The sequence below is a fragment of the Globicephala melas genome, chromosome 9 (genome assembly GCF_963455315.2).
Source record: "Globicephala melas chromosome 9, mGloMel1.2, whole genome shotgun sequence".
NCBI classification, from domain to species: Eukaryota; Metazoa; Chordata; class Mammalia; order Artiodactyla; family Delphinidae; genus Globicephala; species Globicephala melas.
The window spans coordinates 62,051,510-62,075,928 of NC_083322.1; the positions used below are offsets into that span (position 1 = coordinate 62,051,510).

A 24,419-nucleotide genomic window follows, 5' to 3' on the forward strand; every position below is an offset into this window, starting at 1 on the left:
GCACATGCTCACGCCTGTGCAGGCTAGTCCCAGAGGCAAGGAGGAGGAGAGGTCTGCCCTAGTGGCTGCTGGGTGTCCCGAGACCACCTTGCTGCACACCCCAGTATCACAGTGTGGTACTGGATCTGGGGCAGCCGTGACCAGGAAAAAGACTCAACCATGGGATGCAGAGGCAACCTGGTCCCGAGGTGGAGCCTGAGTAGGGTGGCAGCGGCCATTGTTGGTATATAATCAGGCAGCACCTCAGAAACTGCCTGGATCTCTGATTGCGGTCACGCCACCACAGTGCACCCTACATATATGCTGAGAGTCCATGCACCTACAGTGAATTAATCTACGACAAAGGAGGCAAGAATATATAATGGATAAAAGACAGTTTCTTTTGTAAGTGGTGCTGGGAAAACTGGACAGCTTCATGAAAAAGAACATTTCCTCACACCATATACCAAAACAAAAAGCAATGTCTCAAAACAGTTTAAAGACCTAAATGTAAAACCTGAAACCATAAAACTCCTAGAAGAGAACATTGGCAGAGCACTCTTTGACATAAATTGTAGAAAGATTTTTTTAGATATGTCTCCTAAGGCAAAAAATAAAAGCAAAAATAAGCAAATGGGACCTAATTAAACCTCAAAGCTTTTGCAAAGCAAAGGAAGCCATCAACAAAACTAAAATACAGGGCTTCCCTGGTGGCGCAGTGGTTGAGAGTCCGCCTGCCGATGCAGGGGACGCGGGTTCATGCCCCGGTCCGGGAAGATCCCATGTGCCGCGGAGCGGCTGGACCCGTGAGCCATGGCCGCTGAGCCTGCGCGTCCGGAGCCTGTGCTCCGCAACAGGAGAGATCACAACAGTGAGAGGCCCGCGTACCGCAAGCAAAAAAAAAAAAAAAAAAAAAAAAAAACCTAAAAAAACTAAAGTACAACCTACAGAATGGGAGAAAATATGTGCAAATGACATGACCAACAAGGGGCTAATATCCAAAATATATAAGCAGCTCATACAACTGAATCTCAAAAAAAAAAACCCCAAACAACCCAGTTAAGAAATGGGCAATTCTAAGCTTATATTCTACTTGCTTAATAACACAGAAGGAGTGCTTCTTAAACATTGCAGCAAAAGCCCAGGAATGGATTCGTTGGCACATTCTGCCCATCTGTGAATTGATCACAGTCAAGTTCACTGACTGATTCTTGGTTTCCCTGTTGGGTAAACTCATACACCCGAGACAGCTAGGATCAACTCATCTCAGACTACACAGACTAAAAAAGAAAACAGTTGATTTTCCAGAAGAAAACTGAAATGTTATCTAAAAAAATAAAACAGAAGAAATGTTGAAAGAGCAAAAAGGAAATAGGTTGGCATGGCAGGTAGTTATCTCACTCTACTGCTCACTTTTTATGTAAGTATACACTAATTACATATAAATATAAATCTTGGGTCCAGTTTAAAATTTAGGAGTAAGCTAAATGGATGATATTGGCTTAGCTTTTCTAAGGTGGAATATTTCCAAGAAATGCCGAGATCACATATTTTCTCTGTGGTTCCCAAGACTGCTTAGCACAAAATTCTTTGGGTTTAAGGTAACTTGATTTTATTTGCAAAGGCAGGTATAATTTCACTGTATGAATATTGTTGAAGGTTAAATTTGTCCTTTAAATATTATGCCTATTGAAATAAAACGACACCATTGCATTTTTATATTCTGAAAAGATGACTTGAGTATTTTTAAGACGTATTACATACTACACAGTACAAAACATGAATGATTCAACAACAAAATATGTCTCCCTTTCACCTCTCTTCCTAAGTCATAGATTTCAGTTCATGGATGGAACTAGTATTTTCATGGGTATATGTGTATGTACTTGTTAAAACATAAATAATACTGTCTTATATGGACTGGTAAATCTTAGAATGGCTAGTATAGTGGGTAGTTTCCATCGAGATTGGAATGTAAGTTAGTATCTGATGAAAAAGAACATTGTATAGTAGGTGATGGTGTAGAGAATTTGTTCTCAGAGAAACTAAATCTTTTTGAACAGAAAATTAAGACGATATCTACAGTTAATATGTCAACCATGTATAAACTGAAATGGAGAGGGGTAGATTTTGAGTTGGTGGGAACTGTGAGGAGAAAAGTGCTATAGACATGGAGGTATGTAATGAAGAGTATGAGAAAATTAGAGAGATACTTTAGATGTAAAAATCAATAGGACTTGTCAACCAATTTGACAGGAGAGAAAGGAGTTAAAACAAGTCTAAGGTTTTGACTGCAGTACTTGGGGCGGGGGGTTAGTGTTACCATCAATGAAAACAGGAAACATGGCCAAAGATTTGGCTAAGAGTAAATCCTCCAAGAAAACTCAATATTGGGAACAATCAGACCAAAGAAATATGAGAAACCAAGAGTACCTATTAATAGCTCAGAGAACACCAAGAAAGAAAACCAAGAAATAACGGTTGGTTTTGGAGACAGAATATGATTAAGGGCCTTTGAGAAACCCCTTCTGGTGTCGCAGTGAGGATGAGAGTCAAATATAAAAGGATATGAGATGTTTTGCTCTAGTGTTTGGTATCAGTGTTCATTCATTCTTGCCAGTCTTATTCCTTGGCATTATAGTCAGTGCCTCCTTTCCTTTTCACCACTCTCCACATCCAATCCATAAACACTTTATATTGATTTTACTCACTAAATGTCTCAAATCTGCCTACCACTCTCCTTTCCCATAACACTTTGTCCATGTCAGTTCCACCAGTGTCTCTCTGCTTAACCACTGCAGTAACATCATTGAATCCATTCTCTGCATAGCAGCTAAAGTGATCCTTCAAAGCACACTTATTTGATCTTGACACTACGTCATTAAATATTCTTTAATATCATCCTATCTTTCTTAAGATAAAGACCAAACTCTTTGATATTGCTCCCTTAGCCGTGAATGACTGGGTGTGATATATCTCCCCAGGCTCATTTAGCATTACTCTTCTTTAAACATTACAATTCCTGGGGCTTCCCTAGTGGCGCAGTGGTTGAGAATCTGCCTGCTAATGCAGGGGACACGGGTTCGAGCCCTGGTCTGGGAGGATCCCACATGCCGCAGAGCAACTAGGCCCATGAGCCACAACTACTGAGCCTGTGCGTTTGGAGCCTGTGCTCCACAGCAAGAGAGGCCGCAATAGTGAGAGGCCAGCGCACCATGATGAAGAGTAGCCCCCGGTTGCCACAACTAGAGAATGCCCTCGCACAGAAACGAAGACCCAACACAGCAAAAACAAATAAAAAAAATTAATGAACTCCTACCCCCCCAAAAGTCCAGCTTCTTTAAAAAAACAAACAAACATTACAATTCCGTTTCCTTTGAATTTTTCAAATATAGTAGTCAGTTATCTACTGGACTGAAATACCTATTGGGCAGAAAGATTTATCAATTTCACTTTTTCCTTTTTTCCTCCCTCAACACATGGAGCATAGTAAGGTAGTAAGTTTTCAATGAATGCTTGTGGAGAACATACAGGTGACATGGTTCATCACCTCTTATGATGGAGATAGAGTCCAATATCATAGAATATGAGTTTTAGAAAACATTCAAGATCAGTAAGACCTACTTTCAAAGTGTCTTTTATGAGCAGGAAGAAGTCTTTTTGGATAATGCAAATGAACAGGAAAACTGCTGAGTTCAGATATTTAAATCACAGAGCTGCTTGTTCAGGAGCATGATTGAAATCATTATCTGAAGATATTTACTCTCTCATGGAGATTAACTAGTGAAAGCATTTAGTATCTCATATTACCTCTTGACCTGCAATGTTTATATTTAAATTTCCACATTAGTTCTGTTTATAATTTCTAGGGCAAACACTAGTCTCATCAATCTGCATGGAATTTGGTATTATTGTGTACATAAATGTACATTGCTATTGGAATAATTTTAAATGCTTGTTAATATTCCTGAAAACTTTAATAACTGTAGATTTCAAATTAACACAAAAATATTGACTTGCTAGTAATCTAATTTATGTTAATTGCTTAATATTTTTTATATTTTTAATAACAAAACATTTTCCTTGTGTCGGTTATTTGTTAGTTGGCCTTCCTCAACTTTTCTGCCTGTTCATGCTCCCCTCTGCTATGTTTGTGGGTTCCTGGTCCACTGCAGCACCAATGGGATTGGTACATAGACTTTTACCTTTCTGCAAAGAAGACTTGATTATATTTCTCTAACATTCCATATTTCAGTGAATAGCACCTCTATCCTCTTGGTTGGGTGAGCCAGAATCCTCCCTTTCCTTAATCCCCACATGCAGTCTGCCAGCTCCAACAGTCTCAAGAGCATGGTGCTTGTGGGCACTGGGTAACACAATTTTCCCTTTCGCTTCTCCTGACCTAGGGGTAGTAAGTAGTTTCCTGAGTTATTAATGTTAATGTCTGAGTAGTCTCTTTTTTTTTTACACATTTTATTTGTTTCCTGGCTTTTTCAATACTTTAATGCTATATTAAATTCCCTGGTTAAATGGGTGTAGCAGGATGGACTATGATGGTTATTCTGCACTGTATCCTCTCTGGTATGTATACTGCAGGGAACTAGAAGCAAGATTAAACAGGCCTCGCTGACAGTAGTAGGTTTCTGGTTAAATTCTTCAAATGGGAGGATCAGACATGTTATTAAAACAGGGAAGAAAGGGAGAACCACTTTTTATTTGCTCCTGGTAGAGTCCCAGGAAACAGTAACTGAGATAGGCAAGTACAGGTACCTGGCTATCTGCTTGGGCAGCAGTAGTATGAGAAATCATGACCTTGGTCACTCCAGCAGCCTCAGCAGCTTGACACAGATAGTCACTGAGCACACAGCAGCAGTGAGCGCTCTCTCAGTCTCAGTGACAGGGTATTTGAGGTTCTGGTTCTGTCCGGAGCAGCAACATGGATGGGCTTCTGCAGGCTTCCGTAGTGCCAGTGGTTGTTTAGCATTTCGGCTTCCGTTGTAGCAGCCATGGTGGTGGTTCCTTAGGCAGGCCCAGCAGCATAGCAGTCCTGGACTCTCAGTTACATTAATTTTCTTTTTGTTTTTCTAGTCTAAGTAGTTTATGTCACCTTCCTTCATTTGCTGTTCTCTGAGTATCCTAGTTTCCTTTTATTTCTTTCTAAGGCTTTACATTACTTTTGTATCTAATTCCCTATATTAAATGCTCTTCGTATGAAATAACTACAATGGTTTCTGTTTTCTTTTTTTAAACTGGATTCTAACCAGACACTTTTTTTCCACATTTAAATCATGCCATATATACTTCTTTATGTCAAGCTTCCATTTTTATGATTGTAAAGATAATCGTGTTGATGAATGTATCATTAGTTCTTTATATTATGGTATAGTAACATTGCATTGTATTATATAAATTACAATGTATTACATTGTATGAATAAACCCCAATTTATTCATTCTAACTTTTAGATTGTTGCCAGTTTCTAGATATTATGAAAATTTTGCTATGAATATGTCTTTCAGTGTATATATGCATGATGTATGTTATATCTATACATATATATTTCATTTGGATATTCAGCTAAAATTGAAATACTGGGTCATGGATATTTTTTATGTTACTCTTTGGCATATATTACAAATAGTTTTCATAGTGGATGTACCAATTTATATTTTCACTAAAAGTGTATGGGAGTTCCAGCTCTTTCATATTCTTCCCAACACTTGGTATTCTGTTATCTACATCTATTGCCTTAAAACAAAAACAACATTAATTTTCCTTAGAAATTAGCCATTTAGGTAAGGCTAGGTGGGATAAATTGTCTTTGCTCCACTCGACATTACCTGGGCCAACTTGAATGCTGATGACTGGAATCATCTGAAGTTTCACTGATTTATATGTTTGGTGACTGATGCCGGGATCCCATTGGCTAGAACCCCAACTGGAAATATGACAGAAACACATATATTGGGAATTGGTATGTGGCTGTGTGGCTTCCCCACAGCATGATGCATGGATTTCTGGGGAAAGCACCTAGAGAAATAGAGAGAGAGAGGATAGAGATAGAAATGAGAGAGAGAGAAACCAGCAAAAACTGTATCAACTATTATGACCTAGGCTCAGATCTCCAACAGTGTCAATTTCACTGTGTATTATTTATCAGAAATGAATTACTAAATGTAGAGATTATAACATCCATACTTATAAGAATACATTTTAAATACTTTTACCTCTTCTATGATAGTTATAAATATCTCTAGCAATTTCTTTTCCTTCATACCTTTCTGCTTTGGTTTTGTTGTTTTCATGCATTTCATTCCCACATATATTTGAAATCATTATTACTGCTTTAAACAGTCAATATTTATTTAGATTTATATGGAAATGTATCCTTTTGGGTAGCCTTTGTTTATTTGTATGTTATAATACCTTTATCTAGAATTGTATTTCTTCTCCCTGAAGAATTGTTTTGAGGTTTTTTCCTCTCATGAGTTTCATCTATACAAATTTCTGTTTTTTTTAATGGAAAAAGTTTTTATTTTAAAACTTTTTATTTCATTCATTTCAAAAGGATATTTTTACTGAATACAGATCTAGGTTGACAGTTCTTTACTTTCTGTCCTTTAAAGCTGTCATTCTATAGTCTTTTGGCTTTCAGTGTTTTCTTTAAAAATCCAGCTGTCCATCTCACTGTTAGCCCTTTGACAATAATCCCTTCCTTCTTGATTTTGCCTCTCTCATTTTTCTCCTTGTCACTGGTTTATAGCAGTTTTACCATGATGTATGTACCTGAGTGTAATTTTTTTGTTACAAAAAAATTACAAAACTAATCATGTTTGGAATTCAAAGAGCTTGTGTTATGTGTGACATGATATGACTTATCAATTTGGCCAGTACTTACAATTTTGACCAATACCTACTTTAATATTTATTCTGCCTCATATTCTCTCTTACCATTTTTATATTCCAATTATTAATATATTTATATTTCTTTTAAATTTTCATCTTATTTTTAATTTTCAAAAGAATTTTTATTATGCCCCATGTATCTCACTTTTTTTCTGTATTTTCCATTCTTTTTATTCATGTGTTTGCTTCAATCTAGATACTTTTCTACTCACCTACTCACCACTTTTTCAGTTATCTAATTCTCTCTTCTGCTGTGTCTGGTCTACTCTTCTTCTTTGCTGGACTTTAAACTTCTACTTTTGTCTCATTAACACTGTAATATTTTCAGAAACTCATTTTATCCTCATAGCAGCTATCTTTTAAATATTTACTCAGTGCAGGTACAGTTGAGGAATCCCCAAATGCCTTGAGGGAGACCGTGTAAAATAATGGACCCTCATCTTTATTGTCTCCTTACCTCCAAGAGCTCCTGCCTTCCTTCTTGCTTCATTGGAGCTTCAAACTCCAAATTTGACTTCCTTACTGAGTAAGACTCCTGCACCCTCCAAGCCACAACTTTCTGTTTGCCCTCTATGCCCTGCAATGCAAATTAGAAAAAAAAAAATGCCCTGAGGAAAAAGCAGTGGTGAACATAGAGCTCTCTTCAATACATTTTTTCTTTTTTTCCTCTAAGACCTTTGTCTCTCAAATCCTGAGCATCTTAGTTGCTCTTCTGTGCTTTGAAAGGATATTTTTTTTTTGTATTTTTCAAAGTTTACCTTTGCTTTTGATGGGAAGGTTAGTCTGATACAAGCTATCCCATTTTGGCTGATAGAGCCAGTCTGATATATTATTTATTACATGAATAGTGAATAGACATTCAGTTCACTTACCAAATGGTTTAATGATTATTATTGAAACATCTGTTTTAACACCTCCTACATGCCAAGCACTTGGGATGTAGCATTGAATAAAGTGCATATAATGGCTTTTCTCAGGGAACTTAGTATCTAATGAAGAATATAGAGAAGTTTTAAAAAGTATTGTGTTACAAGTGTGTTAAGAGCAAAGATTCATTGCGCTGTAAGAATAGATATGAGGAGCACTTACTGGGACTTGTGAATTCAGGGAAGAATTAATAAAAGAAAGGACATTTAAGTATAATCCTGAAGACTGAATAGGAGTTAGGTGGGGAATAGGGGGATTTGGAAGAAAAGGGAAAGAGAAATTTTAGCAATGAAAAAAATTATTAAATATCATAGAAGAAAGGATTGACCTTTAAAAGACCTAAAGAGAAAAATATGACAAAAGAATGACAATAGATGAGGTTAAAGAGGAAAAAGGTAACAATAGTTCATAAGAAGCCTATAAGTTCTGTTAAGAAAGCTGACCTTTATCCTAAGATCAAACCAATTCATTTAGGAGTATAAAATGAGCAATAGTATAAATTTTGCATTTAAAAATAATCATGCTGGTTTCACTATTAACAGTATATTGAAAGAGGTAAGATTAGAGGTAGAAGACAAGATAGAGGCTTGTAAGAATAACACAGATGAGTGAAAACATTGGAATGAAATATTCATTTTACACAAAATATACAAAATAGTTTATTTTTATTGCAAAGTATTTGAACAAGCCAGGCGTGTATGAATATACAGATTGTGAGTCTAACTGTTCTCAACCTAACTCCCTGAAATTTACTATAACCATTATCAACAGCTTGGTGAATACCATGCAATAATTTTTTAAAACATATGTGTATTCATACATAAAAGACTATATTGCAATTTTATTTTTCCCAGGGAGATAACCATTTATGAAATAGGAACACTTTATATCCACTGTTGCTAGAAATGTGAGAATGCAAAAAAGCAAAACTGCTTAAAAAATAATGGTTTAGAGACCAACATGAGGGGATGAATAAGAAGCCTTGGGAGGAAAGTGTGTGTGTGTGTGTGTGTGTGTGTGTGTGTGTGTGTGTGTGTGTGTGTGTGAGAGAGAGAGAGAAAGGGAGGAAATATGAGGGAAAGAGAGAGAGCTGGATTGAAGATGAGGATGAGGGAGAGAAGACAAATGACAAGAGAATTTGGCAAGAGAACAGAAATGTCCCATGAGGGTTATTAAATTATTTTTCTATGCTCCACATAATGTTTTCCCTTCTTTTTCTCTACAGTATCTTGAGTAAAAAGTTATCTGAAGCTTTATGAAATAAATATGATTTGGAGGGGAATGGTAAAACTTTTGGATCTTGTCTCAACCTTGACTGAGACAGAAACTGATTATGCAAAAAAAAATCCCTCATATAGATAATATCTAGCTATTTATTCTATTCTACACATGTATCTATACACAAAATCTATAATTTATGCATACAAATATATGCAAGCACATGTGTATAAGTATATGTATAATTATATGAATATATAACGTATTCACATAATACATATAGTTGTGCAATTTGCGTTTTTCACCATACATGACAGCCATCTATGTCCCTATATATATCAATTTACTGGAGTTTTTCAAAAGAGTTTTTATGATTACATAGCATTATCATAATTAATTTAGCCAACTGCCTTTTGTTGACTATTTAGGTTTTCTATTAAAATAATCTCTGATCAGTTCTCTCAAAAAATACTGTTGGAGGAAAATCTTTTTTGCATATTCATATTAAATTGTAAATATTACATCTGTGGTGATCATATGATATTGGCATGTTTGCTTGAAAATTTTTTATGTGCTATGTATTTGAAACTTAGAAAAATTTTACGTATTTGTTTTCCCAGCAGAGGCGTTTGAGAGTGCCAAGCCTCTTCCAGTCTGAACATTATGCTTTTGGTAAAAAAAAAATGCCACACCCATGAAAACATTTCCTTCTGGAGGCAGTAAAGTTGCTTCAAAGGCAATTTCTACTGCCTGCTTTCCTTTCTAGTTGCTGCATCTTTTTCTCAGCTGGAATATTTTGTTAAGACTTCTCTTTAGCAATCTTATTCCTGGTTTAGTTTTTATAATTCTTACCTAGCTGGTGTGATAAGACATTCTACTATAGGCTTTTCATGCTCCTGATTCTCTGTTCACTTAACATTTTAGTTTTTATTTGTTTACCCAATTCCAACACCTTCCTTGCTAACCAAGGAGACTATCACTTTCCCATAATGACTTGGATTCACAACTTGACTAAAACCACTTTATCATTCTGATAAAATTCCTCTCAAGAGTGAACTTACTTTATTGGAATAACATTTCAGAATTAGTCTATGAATTTTACATTTTCAAGCATACTCAATAAAACTCACTCACTATCAAAAGATAAAGAAGTGAATTGTAATTACAAAAGTAACATCATTTCTCTAAACTGCTAGTAATAAAGTATTTATGTGAATCATGTATCAAGCTGGCAAATTACTATTATTAAATATTTAAGACTTGAACATCTAAAACATAATTTTCTTACTATAAGTGTGAGGATTTGCAAATATTTAGCTTAAGTATTCAACTTTTAATCTAAAAAATTCCCTATTTTTAAGCTAATTTAAAATTTGGCCCTTAACGACTGTATTAGGTAGTGGTTTGTACTCATTTTTTTTTTTTTTTTGTGGTACGCGGGCCTCTCACTAATGTGGCCTCTCCTGTTGTGGGGCACAGGCTCCGGACGTGCAGGCTCAGCGCCCATGGCTCACGGGCCCAGCCGCTTCATGGCATGTGGTATCCTCCCGGACCGGGGCACGAACCCATGTCCCCTGCATCGGCAGGCGGACTCTCAACCACTGCGCCACCAGGGAAGCCCTGTACTCATTATTAAACAGAGATAACTTATAGGGAATGTGTCCATTATTGGAATTTTTTTGTGTTTGACATTATATATTTGGTAATTTATTATTTTCAGAGCCAGTATATTATACAGCCCTTTTATTAAAAAATGCATTGCCTTAATTAAAATAATTTATTAATTTATGAAACACTAAGAGAATTTGTCAAAAAGTAATTAAGTTGTAGTAAGAACATGTAGTGGTTTCTACTGGGAAGTCATTGGTTGTTGGGAAATGGGGATCTCTTGACCTTACAACTCATTTTTCTTTAGCATAGCCTCATAGTCTTCTGAAAGAAATGATATGGAACATATGAGGATGTAAGTCAAAACCTCATTTGAATTAGTATTAAATATTAAAAGCTTATTGATGCTTTCAAAAACTTATGACTGAATATTATATCAGAATTAATTTATACATGGATGCAAATAAGCTTAATAACAATGTAGTTTAAACGTTGGAATTCTTTCATAGTCAACACTGAAATATATTGACTATGCTAATCAGGACATTAGAAATTTTATATTATAAGATTTACCATACAGAATTTTTACTATTGATGAGAAATGAATGCCTACCTGCAATCTCTGTTGTTCACTACTGTGTCTAGAGTACCTTACAGAATATTTTAGTCACAGCAGGTATTTAATTATAAATGGGTACAATGAGGTGGTATGAAAGAGTGAATCACTTAGAGAGTTAGCCTAGACAACCCAGCATCTGCCTTTAAGTAATGATTTTTTTAACCCCCATAATAATGCTTAGTAGTTATTGTTCTATTTTTCAAGAGAAAAAAAATATGAGTAGTATTTGCAAGTTATAATTTATCAGATTCTCACTTAAGTAAAAATAATAGCTCTACTAGCATAGATGTGGTTAGCTGAAGGTGTAGCTAATGCATATTGCATGATTACTATGTGCTAGGGACTGTTCTAAGTTTTTACAATAAATCTTCATATGACCTCTAAGATAGATACTATGAGTCCCTCCAATTTATAATTTTATGAGTTGATATTTTAAATACTCTATCTATATATGCTATCGTATGAAGTACACTTTTTGGAAAGAATGGTGACTTTTCTGTTAAGACTATATGCAACTGTTGTATAAAAGCAGTCCAAAACATGCATTGGATAAAGAAAAAAAAAGAAAACAAAGTATTTGAGATTTAATCATTTGTTAACAACTGGGTAACATTGTTCCAGACTTATCTCTATGAAAATATAAAAGCATATAAATAGAAATAATTTTAAAACCTGGTATTTCATTATTCCTGTTTCTATATAAACCATTAAGTAAATGTACTTACAAAAAGAAAATAAGATGAAACTGAGGGAATTGCTTAATTTCTGATAAATATTTCTCTATAATAAATGACGTAAGTATCTAAAGAAATTTCTCAACTTGTAAAAGAATATTATGAAGACACTTAAGGTTATGAATTCATTATTGTGTTTCTCTTAATATTTCAGTTTTAGTCTGTATTGAATTCTTGACAAAAATTATAAGGACATTATCTCACTTATTTCTTTCTCCTCCTTCTCTATAGTATATTGTTTCATTATACTTTTATTTTTACATTGTCAAGGTACCTACTGCTTATTTACAGTTATGAAACCTTCATTCTCTCCTTTATTGAGTATTAGCTTTATAGTTCTGAAATCTGTTCATCACATATCTCCATTCTAGGATTCTTCAGTTTGATTAATCTTTTAACTTACCATCAAATATAATTTTCATATATGCTATATTCCCAGTGTCAGGCTTGCTAAAGAATGCCTGTTTGTTATTGTATTTTTGAAAGACAAATTGCCTATACATAAAGGATGTGCCACCATCCTTTCAAATTTTTTTAGATATTACTCTACTATATTCTAAAGTTGAGTATTATTATGGAAGAAGCTAAAGAAAACATATAAAAACATATTTGTATATAATTTGCTTTATCTTTTAAGTATTCAATTTCAACTCTAGTTTCAGAAATGTTCTTCAATTATATTTTTAAATTATTTTGGCCCATTTATTCTACCTTTCTATATTTTTCCCCAGAGTCACACTTTATGTACTTTTTTCTTGTAAATAAACTGTATCTATGTAATATTTTTTCATAAATTATACTTTTATATGATATAGAGTTAGACAATATTGTATAAATATTAAATATAATAAATTAGGTGAAAGTTTGTAGGTGGACTTGAATATTTGGCTAATGTCAGTGTTCCTGCATGAATAGATTAGTGTTGGTTGGGTAAAACATCTTTTGCTTTATACAGAATAATGTATAGGATCTTAATGGCATAAGCCAAGTTGAGGGCCATGTTGTTTCTTGTATTTTGTCATGTTTTATTGTGTGGTTTCTTTTTTTTTATAAAAGCATATCTTTTAAAAATGCTGATAAAGCTCTGGGTTAGTCCATTTTAGCCACTAACTTTTCGAAAGCTTTCTTTCTATTCAGTATGATTTGAAAGTTAGAAGAAAATCTTAGAACTTTGTGCCATCTTGGTGATCCATGCTTATTTTAGGACTATTTCTATGGGATAAATCTCTTCACTTCCATCTTTTGCTTCCAGTGATCTAAACAATGAATTATTTTATAGCATTTTAGTTAAGGGATGTTTGTTTTCTCATTCTTTTGCCATAAATCTTTGCAGTATCTTTATTATCTGGTAATCTCTAGCAAATTCCTATTTTAGTAGCATTTCCAGTCTCTGTGTATCTCAATTTATAAGAGATAAAACTCTCTAGAGCTGCTCTGATGATTTCTGTTCTTCTTATAACTGAATGTTAAACTTCAATTCTGTGAACTAAGAATCCTAAAATATTTTCTTTTCTTTTTTGGAGAGGGAGGGTTGGTTTTTTTTTATTGCTTACAACTAAATGACCACTTACAAATAAGAAAATAAAATGATTCTCCCTACCCTGATCCCTGGCCAAAAAAAAAATTTGGATGTTTACAGAGTTATGCTCAGCATGAATTATCTGTCTTGAAATATTTGTGATCATTTTATAAACCTTCTAACCTTGATCTCTACTGTTACTTAATGTGTTCTCAGAATGAAACATTTTCTTGTATTAATTTTTTTTAGTAAAAAATACTCTTAGTAGTTAGGAAAAGAATGAAATAGAGATGAAATGAAAATGAAATACGTGGTAAAACATAGCAGTATTAAAGTAAATGTTTTTCAGTATGTCTTGGGAAAGGCAAAGAAACCCCCTTCTTGTCTTTGAGAGGGTAGAACCCAGATTTGTATGAAGGGAAACCCAGAAGGGCAGATGGTGTCTTGTACCATCCTAATAGGCTATAGGAGGAAGTCATAGACATAGTGTCAGGCTGAACGTGCATCAGACATAGATTAGAGAAATACCATCAGTTCCTATGAAACTAGGCTTACGGCTCTGCTCAGCCAAGATAATGCAGATATTTAAAATAGTTTGTGTTATATCTAACATCCAAATTACTTTTTCTCCAAAGGAAACAAATACCGAAAAAGTTGGTTAAAGCTTACTCTTTACTTTGTAGCAAAAGAAATTAGAGAAATTCACCTTTTAGGGCTCCAAAATTATGGAGCATTGAATGAATTTACTGTTCTCTACATTAGTTTCACATTTCACAATATGACTTACAATTTATTAGAAGTTAAATCTATACAGAAATACCAACCAAAGGTTCTTTCTGAGAATCCTCCAAAGTCTATATTTACATAACACTGACAATTACATTTTCTCTAACAACACTTCTAATCCTATCCTTTGACTTGGGGAAAAGAGAAAGTTACTGTATTGTTTGAACCTGGCAGTTTGTTCCAATGAGAATTTTGAAGGAAGCTTGGATGCCAAATGTGTTGTTTAGTTTTATGCTCGGCTATTAACTTCATTCCAAGTAAAAGATTTTTACAAAACTCTTAGTCATAGTAAAAAGGTCTGACAATATATACCATCTGTGTCCTATCAATAGCTAACCTAAAGACCTACAAGAGTGATAATAAGAATGATAGATATGTAACAAAACATGCAAGAATTTCCTAATTCACTGTTTCATAAAAGGAAATCAGTTTAACAGTAGAAAATTCATAGCAGGAACCATGACCTGGCCACATGCAGATATATTTCTATTATGGGCTGAATTGTGTCCCTTATCCCCATCCCCTTCCCACGCCAACCAAATTCTTATATTGAAATTCTAACCCTCAGTACCACAGAATGTAAGTATATTCAGCAATAGGGCCTTTTAAGTGGTAATTAAATTAAATGAGGTTGTTTGGGTGATCTTAATTCATGTGATTATATGTGGCTATAGGACCTTCAAAGGTGATTAAGTTAAAATGAGACCAGTAGAGTCCTAATCCAACATGATTGATATCCTTTATAAGAGGAGAAAGAGAACCAGGGATGCACACATATAGAGAAAGGCCGTGTGAGGACACACCAAGAGGCCTGCCATCTGTAAGCCAAGAAAAGAGGTCTCAGGAGAAACCAAATCTGCTGACACCTTGATCTTGGACTTCAGTCTCCAAAACTGTGAGAAATAAATTTCTGTTGTTTAAGTCACCCAGTCTGTGGTATTTTGTCATGACAGCCCAGCAAACTGACACAATTCCCATCTTCCCAAGATTTTCTCTTTCATGATAATATATTTTTTTATCCTCTTAGTATGAATTAGATCATTTTCACAGTACAATCAAACCACTATTTACAATGTAGCTAATTTTTCAAGCTGCTGACTGTCCAGTGTAGTATAGATATGCATACTACATTCATGCAGTGGCTTAACTATTTGCTGTGTTTCTTAAGAGCCCAGTCCTTAATTCTACAACATATACTTTGATTTTTGTGGTATGCTAAAACATCAAGTGTCTCCTGTTGAAGCTCTTTTATTAGCAGAGAAAAATCTAGCAAAAAGAGTTTTATTGAATTAAATTCATGATGCTTACACAGCCTGGGAACATACTCCCAAAGATTTCAATATTTCACTGGGTTGGTAGGCTACAGAGTTTGCCAGTATGAACCTTTGACTGAATCATTGTTGTAAAGCCTGAATTGACTAAAACCGTCAATTGAATACTGTATCCTCTTAGCTCAATTAAGTGAAATACATGTGTATAAAATAGAAATATGGCTAAATTCAGTCTTGTAGGATTTCCTTTTATTTGTCTGCTTTTACTAGGTTTTACTTGAGACTATTGGTGACCACTGAAAAATTACAAGTAGTTTGCACTTCCAAAGTCTGATATTTTCTACTGAGAAAGTAATTAGCTATTGCTTTCATGTGAAAAATTGCTGGGCAAGATAGAAGCTCTGGTATTCATTTACTCTTTGAAATTAAGACTCTTAAATTCAAAGTTCTTGTGTCAGTTGTTTTGACTGAATTCCAAATGTGTTTGCATACACAGAGCTAGACATAATCAAGGGGGTACTATCCTGATTGCTGACTATCCTTTGTGGCAGTTCTGCCCATTATAGGGCTGGTCTACTCTTGTATGTATAAATTGGCTTGGATTGAACAGAGGTTGCCAACTTCTATAGTTTTTACTGTTTTTACAAACATAGACAAGAAGTCACCAGACCGGCATGTATAAAGGGAGAAGGAGATCAGTAATATTGAGTGTCTCACTTAGGTCAGGCAGTTGATATAAACCTTTCCTACAGCATTACATTAATCCTTTCCGTAAAAACCTTCTAAAGTAGATATGTGTATCCTCAATTTAGAGAAGAAACTGAGGCTTAGGCTAAAAAAATTAACAACTGGCTATCTAATCCTATCTCAAGATCAATTCCTCTAAAACCATTTTAGACTAACTGAGTCATCTGTCTCACAAATAGTAACCCAATGTGCTTTCATTGCTTCTTGTGACATTTGAGGTCACGGTGAGCAGTTTTAACAGCAAGTGGCCATATCAAAGAAGAAATTCTTATATAATGAAGCATTTGGTCAGAAAAACAATATCAGATGGACCATGAGTCAGCACAGTTTTCTTCCCCCAGCACACACTCTGAATCCACTCAATTGGGTTCCTCTGTTAAAACTGCGTCCTGAGCGACATTATTTCACAATTTCTAAGTACAAACAGTTACATTTTGAGTTATGTAATGTTCTCTCTTCTGAAAGAGTTAACTGGACCTTAAAAATCTGCTTTAATACTTGGGGGAAATGCTTATGTTATGGTCTGGGGTTTATAAAAAACAACAGTAATATTTATTTAGAACCCCTGTGTTAGGCACTATACTAAATGATTTCACATGTTAGGAGAGGCAGAATAGCTTAGGCTGTTTATTTGAGAAACAAATCCTGTGTGAGTGGATCATCATTAATATGTAAATTCACTGTATTATTGCTTTACTGGCACATTCCTTTCTTATTTGTCCCTTTCACAACTCAAAAGAGAATCATTCAGGACTGAGTTGTTTGTCATTCCTTTTTGACTAGACAAAAAGCAAAGAAAGAAATAAAGGAAGGCATTTGCTTGTGCTAAGAATGCCTCCTTTAGGAAGCTGAAAGAGGCTGTAATTAGTTCCAAAATACCATCTTATATCCACTGTGCATATATTTTTCACACAAGAAAATTGAACATTGGAGACCAAAGGACCTGGAATGTAAAATGATGCAGCTAAACTCCATTTAGAAATAGCTGTAATGCAATTCCCAGTTGTTGGATTGATTTGATCTTCTTATCTTGGGAAGAAATTGAACCCTGCAATATCACCAATATTTTCTAACTCCTCTCTGATTATTACTATAAACTGACAGTGATTCATTTGGAGTAATTATTCTGAAAAATTAATTAGATTAAAAAATAATCTTCTTGATTATAGAGGAGCCTAGTCCTTTTTTTTTTAAATTAGTCCCCTTTTTAGGATGACTGATGATGTCACATTTGACTAACAGTGGATTTCTTACTTGCTAACTATTTGACTTTGCTTTGAAAAAAACTGTATAGGGCTTCCCTGGTGGCGCAGTGGTTGAGAGTCCGCCTGCCGATGCAGGGGACACAGGTTCGTGCCCCGGTCCGGGAAGATCCCACATGCTGCGGAGCGGCTGTGCCCGTGAGCCATGGCTGCTGAGCCTGCGCGTCCGGCTCCGCAACGGGAGAGGCCACAACAGTGAGAGGCCCGCGTACCGCAAAAAAAAAGAAAAAAACTGTATAAGTTAAAGGCCAAATTTTTAATAAAACCCCAATTATGAGTAAAATTCTTCTGGAAGGAAGCAGCGTATAATTAGCCAGGAAATCAGAATCAGGGGGCCTGAAATATATTCTTGGCTTAACCATCAGTTATCTTCATGAGCCCAGATGACCTCTCTGGGTCTGATTTCTCTGCATCTGTAAAATGAAGGAGTTCAAAGAGGTGCTCTCTAAGGTCCTTTCCTCTTCGACCATTCTGTTTTTATGTATTACATAATTCTATCTTATGTAAATTAATGGTCTGGTTTCCATGTAGGGCTCTAAAGTAACATTGGAGAGCGATTAATGGAAAGTGTAAAGAAAGACTAGCTAATAGGGGAAATAATAGTTCCTTTATGTTTCATTGCGTATGGAAAGGTGATCTCAAGAGTAGTGCTTCTTAAATTTTAATTTGCATTCATATCACCCAGGGATCTTGTTAAAATGAAGACTTGGGTAGGATTGAGGAGAGGCCTGAGAATATGCATCATCACTAGCACCTTCCACAGTGGTGTCCTTGTGGCTGGTTCCAGAGCACATTGAGTAGCAAGGCTCTGCCTGTAAATCTAAAGTGTATATAAGAATCTGAGGGGTAGTTAAAATTCAGATTCCAGGATTAGCTCTCCAGAAATTCGGAGATTGGGTTGGGGGTCACAAACTCTGAATTCTTAACAAGCATGCTGTGTGATACTGATGCCAGGGGTTCAGAAACCAAAACTAAAATACATTTAAGAATTACTATTATAGAATCATGGAAGGGATTTATCTACCAGCCCTTCTTTGTTTTTTTTTTTTTAGCATCTTTATTGGAGTATAATTGCTTTACATTGTTGTGTTAGTTTCTGCTGTGTAACAAAGTGAATCAGCTATACGTATACTTATATCCCCATATCTCTTCCCTCTTGCGTCTCCCTCCCTCCCACCCTCCCTATCCCACCCCTCCAGGCGGTCACAAAGCACTGAGCTGATATCCCTGTGCTATGCAGGAGCAGCCCTTTTAATTCTGTCCAGGTTCTCTTTTCAAACCCAGCCACTGACTAATTTATTGCTGCATTTGTTTTCAGAATAACTTTGTGAAACCAATTCTGTGGTTTGCTTTTATTAGTCTTTTCATTTCATGAATTATCTGTTGTCTAGTTAGAATGGCAGTTGGGTGTGTAGGGCTTTTGGTTTTCTGTCATTGTTTTTAGAAGTCGAAGTTTAGGGGACTTTCTACCTCTTAACAAGTATTTGTGAAGTCACTGTAAAAGTAGCATGCTGTAGTGGAGAGAAGACCATACTAGAAGTAAGAGAGCCCAAGCCTTGATGCCAGTACTGCTAAACATTGATTCATCTGTTTATTCATTCATTCATTCATTCTGTGCTTTTCTCACACCTGAAATTGGGAGATCTTGGGTCTTACCAGTTAAGTTAGTTACTAAATTACTAGTTAAATTAGTTAGATATACTCAACAGCATGCTGATCTAATGGGAGTTGTCAACAATGAAAATAATGATTAGAGTTTAGAGGGGTAAGTACTATAATACACAGAATGCTTTAAAGTTGTCTCTGAAGTTCTTTGCTCCTAAGTAAAATATTGGACCTGTCTGTTTCGTTTGTGAGCATAATAGGAGAAAAATATGAAATTAGTATAACTAGAAATAGTATAGATATGACCGTGTACATGTAGTTCAGTTGGGTAATACTGAAAGCATGTTAAATAAACAGTCATTTTCATTTTGGAGGCTATGTTAGTCAAGGTTCTCCAGAGAAACAGAGCCAATAGTAAATATAGATGTAGATAGAGATAAAAGGAGATTTATTATAGGAATTGGATCACATAGTTAAGGAGGCCAAGAGGTCCCAGGATGTGCTGTCTGCAAACAGGAGACCCAGGAAAGGCAGTGGTGGAATTCAGTCTGAGTCTGAAAGCCTTAGAATTAGGAGACCAATGGTGTAAGTAGTGGTCTGAGTCAGAAAGTCTGAGAATCAGGAGGGCAAGAGAAGATGGATGTCTCAGATCAACCAGAGAGAGAGGAAGTTCACCCTTCTTCCACCTTTTTGCCCTGTATGGGCCTCCAGTGGGATTGGCTGATGCCTTTCCACATTGGGGAGGGACATCTGCTTTGTTCAGTTCAATTCAAATGCTAACCTCTTCTAGAAACTCCCTCATTGAAACATCCAGAAATAGTGTTTTACCAGCTATCAGTGCATCCCTTAGTTCAATCATATTGACACAAAAAATTAAGCATCACAGAGACAGAGGGAAGAAAGGACATCAAAACGTTATGTAAAAAAATTAGAGATAAACCTTGGCATATTACATTTGAAGTTTTAAATAACTTCTACCATGTGATGCAGTAATTTCTCTTCGGTACATCTAGGCCAGGAACTCTCTCTTGCCCTCCACATGTTCATTTACGTTGCTTCATTCAACAAATATTTATTTACTGGTCCCAAATCATATACCAGAAACTGTTCTAGATTCTGGGGATAAAATAGAAAACCATTAAAACAAACTTATCCTCAAGTATATCCCAATATTGTAGTGGGACGTATTCTGAGGAGGGAACAAATAAAAATTAAACTTTTTAGCATACCAGCTGGTAATGGTGGAAAAAGAATAAAGCAGGAAAAGAGAATGGGGCATGTTGGGAGGAGGGTGATGGTAATTTCTTAGGGAGGAAAGGCTTCCTTGAAAATGTGACGTTTGATCAGGGACCTAAAGAAGGTGGAAAGTGAGCTTCGCAGTTCCATGGGTTCTCAGACAGGACATAGAAAGGACAGATGCCGTCATGCATGTGGCAAGTTCAAGGACCAGCAGAAAGATCAATGTGCCTGGATCACAGGGAGCAAAATTGAGGAAACATTGTTTAGAAATTTGTATGCTACACTAAGAATTTTGGCTTTTCCTGTGAGTGAAATGGGGAGCACAAGCAGTTTTAAGTAGATGTATCATGTGCTTTGATTTTCATTTCAAAGGGATCACTGTGGCCCTTGTGTTGAGAATAGATATTAGGAAAGAAAGATGAGTCAGAGAGACAAACTAGAATAGGTGTTGGAAAACTACAGCCCATAGTTCACATCTGGCCAGCTTCCTGTTTTAGTAAATAGTTTTATTGGAACACAGCTACATTCATTAAATTGCATACTGTAGATAGCTGTTTTCACATTGTGGCAGAGGTAAGTAGCTACAACAGGACCTTATGGCCTGCAGTAACTAAAACACTCACTATCTGATCCTTGTGGGTAAAAGTGCACACCGCTGAACCAGAAGGTTATTATGGTAATCTGAGTGAGTGATAGTGATAGCTTGTATTAGGAAAGGAGTAATGGAAATAATGAAAAATGTTCAGACACTGCCTGCATTTTGAAGGTAGAAAGGAAAGAATGTGTTGACAGAGGAAAAGTATAAAAGGCAAAAAGAACAATCAAATCATGAATAACTTTTTTTTTTTTTTGGCCTGAGAAGTGGGAAAGACCAGAGTATTGATATACTGATTAATTTTAAGAAGATTGATTTTATTGATTTTTAGAAAAATTGTGGGAAGGGCAGGTTTGGAGGTACGGATCATGAGTTTAGTCTTTGAAATTCTTACATCCAACAGGTATATCTTACTAGAAAGTTGTACATCTAAGTGTAGAGTTCAGAGGGGTCTGAGCTGGTGATATAAATTTGAAAGTTTTCAGCATAAAAAAGTCATGGATGAGATCACAGGGCAGTGATGGTATAAAATCAAGAGGTTGTAAGAGTAGAACTGAGGCTCGAGCTTTTCCAGTGTTTGGAGGTCATGAGATACTGTAAACTCAGCAAAACTGAATGAGGAGAAGCTATAAAAATTGGGAGAGAAAGAAGAGCACATGAAAACCTGGATGCTGAGTGAAGAGAGTATATTAAGGAGACCATCCTCAGCCTTATTAGTACTGCTGGTCTTTTAGATAAGATGAGGATGGAGCATTTATTATTGGCTTAAAATATGGAGGTAGTGATAACCTTGAGGGAAGTTTTGATGGCCTATGGGGTGAAATGCTAATTGGACAGGATTCAAGAGAATGGAAAGAAAGGAACTGAGGACAGCTTATAAAGAAAACTTTTAGTCGTTTTCCTCTAAAGGAGAGCAGATAAGGTAGAAAAAGGATGTGGTACTGAATTTTGTTTTCTGATTTTTTTTTTAAGATGGGAGAAATAGCAGAATGCTTGTATGCCCTTGGAATAATTTAGTCAAGAGGGAAAGTTATAATGTCCAAGACAAAAATTCCTGGAGCAATGTGTTGGAGCAGGTGTACAAGTGGAAGAAATGTCCTTCAGTGAAAACACAGGCTGTTCATTCAAAGTAACAGAAGGGAAGACAGAATGTATAGGCACAGATACAAATAGGTGACTTGATTGTAGCAGCTTGGAATGTTTTCTTCTGTTTGCTTCTTTTTCTCTTTTCTTTTCTTTTTTTAGCGTAGGAAGCAAGATCATCAAGCTGAGGGGAAAATAGAGAAGAGGTCTTGGAGGTATGAGAGGAGAGTGAAGGAGTAGAGGCTATCTAAACATCTTGTAAGAGAGGGTCAAGTGAATAGACTTGGGTGGGGGCATGTATAGCAGAGCTTCTGCAGAATACCAAGGGCTGAGATTCAAAACAAATAAAAAATTATGATAATAATGTAAAATGAAAAATATTCTAAATATCCAACAGAAGGATAATAGATAAATGATGGCTTAGAACTTTCAGTAAATGGACCCTTGTGCAACTATTAAAATAATTTTGTAATATGCTTAGTAACAGGGAAAAATCCCTTCAAACAATGTTTGAGGAAAGCTCTTTATGTTCTAGACTGTTATTATGAGAATTTGACAAATGGCATAGATAGTAAGACTCCAAAGACACATTGCTGGGACGTGATGGCATGGATTACACTTCAGGTCTATCTGATTTTAACTGATTACCACACAGCTTAAATTTACATTTTATTTTAAGTACTTACCTCACATGGTTAATTGAAGTTTAGCCTTTATTTTTTTTTAACCTACAAATTAAAAAAAAATAAACTATTACATAGATATGTATCCCCAATCTTCTTGAATAATTGTTTCAACAGATTGTTTCAATAATTGTTTCAACAGAAATATATAACTTTTAATGTAACTAATATCATTTATTTCTAACATTCCAAGTCATCACTCTGAACTGCATTTTTGTGAAAGCTATTTCTGTCATTCAACACATAACCCTTACCTTTGTCAACACTTTCATCAGCCAGCTCTTTGTCTTTTGAAGATTTAACTATTCTGACGAAGTCTTCATGTAAATCACCAACGTCTTTAACATGCTAATTTATTCTTTGAAAATAGTATATAAAGTGATAGAATTACGGGAGTTTCTTTGAATGCAAGAAGCCTGTACAACTAAACAGAATAAATTTTAGGCATAGGTGAATCAAGAAACAAAACCCAAATTTAGTGTGGGTCACTCCTCTGTGATGATTTCTTTAGCAAAAATGGTTTTAAGTTTCAGATTTTATTCTCAAAAGACTTTCAGGTTTTCTACACATATGTTACTCATCGTAACAAATGGCACTTAGATGATCTTACCTAGTCCTATGACCATAAATAATATTTACCTCCATGCTGATGACTCCCAAATTTGTATCTTTTGTCCAGATCTCTTCTATAAGCTTCAGTCACATATATTCAGCTGTCTTCCTGACATCGCCCCTAGGGTAATTCAAACATAATACATTCAAAACAGATCACTTACGATTTTTGCTACCTCTACTGTGAGAACAAAGATGATTCTCATCAGACTGTTGACATTCCAGGAAATGTTGACATCACTCTGAAAGGACGCACAGTTATTTTCAAGGACCCCAGAGAAACTCTGTGGAGGAACTTCAGGCACATCAATGTAGAATTCAGTCTCCTTGGAGTGAAGAGACCCCAGCATTGACAAATAGTAGGGAAATAGAAAGGAAGTGGTTACTGTTCACACTATCTATAGTCATGCATAGAACATGATCAAGGGTGTCACAGTGGGCTCCTGTTACAAGATGAGATTTGTGCCACTTGCCCATCAACCTCATTATGTAGAACGGGTCTCTTGTTGAAATTAGAAATTTCTTGGTTGAAAACTACATCTGCAGGGTTTGCATGAGACAAGGTATTCTTTGTTCACTATCTTGAGTCCAGAATGATGAGTTAATCTTGAAGGAAACGGTACTAAACATGTATCAAATTTAGCTATTTTGACTCAGCAAGCCAGAACAGTTATAAATGAGAATATCAGAAAATTTGGAGATGGTGTCTATGTTTCTGAAAAAGGAAAAGTCCAGCAGGCTGATGAATAAAGTCTAAGAGTTGTCTATCTATGGAAACAGTAAGATGCCCGATGACTCCTAAGACCTTCTTGTGGTATTTTAAAGATGCGATAAAAGCCTCTGTTGAAAAAACCCAGATCATCTGATTACTCTATCCACAAGCTGTTGTTTGTTTTTACAATGGAACCATCACTTGCTCAAGCCAAGAATCATCCTTAATTCATCTTTCTCTGTAAACTGTTTTTGCTCAGTTTCAAGTTTGTTAGTTCTACCTCTGAAATACATGTCTATTCAATCCACTCTTCT

At 35.6% G+C, this 24,419-nt stretch overlaps 1 pseudogene; it reads left to right on the forward strand.

Annotated features, from left to right (window-relative positions):
* Positions 1-2,149: 2,149 nt before the first annotated feature.
* On the forward strand, positions 2,150-24,143 carry LOC115853925 (large ribosomal subunit protein uL6 pseudogene; annotated as a pseudogene).
* Positions 24,144-24,419: the final 276 nt, after the last annotated feature.